Below are 653 nucleotides of genomic sequence, written 5' to 3'. Positions count from 1 at the left end.
TAACAAGAAAGCACCTCCAACGTTCAAGTACGAACTGAACCTTTCGTGCTGCTGCCTCTCTTGTTGTCTGCTAGGCCACGCTTACCAGGTTATCGGAGGCCCCATTAGCCACGAAAAGGTTTGCAAAGCTTTTCATGCATATAGATACTTTACTTCAAAATGTAGGGAGAGCAGAGGGGCCACATAGGTCTAACTTTATCCCTTCATCTTCCTATTACTTGTCCAACACCTTGTAAAGAGGTACTGCTCCTTGATCTGAAAGGCACGTTATTATGTACTGAGAACTGGTGTGGCAACTGTTGCCAGCCCTTCATTAACGCTGGTGTTTAGCCGAACGACTTGACCTGAAGTGGCTGGAGCCTCCCGGGGAAAGTTTTCAATCCTTTTGTTGTGTGTTTTTGCAGAGTTCCCCACCGGAGCAAAACCCCTTCTCTCCCATTTGCTGGCTGGTGCCCGGGGGCGATGAGGCTGAAAGTTTAGAGAGCTCTGTGCATAACTTCACATCACAACAGCAAGTACGCGTTCCCTTGCGTCCCGTCCTCCCCCCCCCCTTCTCCCTCCCCTTCTTTCTTTTTCTGCTCCTAAAACGCCTCCTTTAAGACTGCAGCTGGGCAGGACTCCAAAGGTGCAGCAGCAGCAACAAGCCGGAGTTC

The sequence above is a fragment of the Centrocercus urophasianus genome, unplaced genomic scaffold (genome assembly GCF_019232065.1).
Source record: "Centrocercus urophasianus isolate 14NV4802_14NV808 unplaced genomic scaffold, USGS_Curo_1.0 seq_15, whole genome shotgun sequence".
Lineage (NCBI taxonomy): Eukaryota > Metazoa > Chordata > Aves > Galliformes > Phasianidae > Centrocercus > Centrocercus urophasianus.
The sequence above is the reverse complement of the archived record's forward strand: the minus strand, read 5'-3'. Positions refer to the sequence as shown.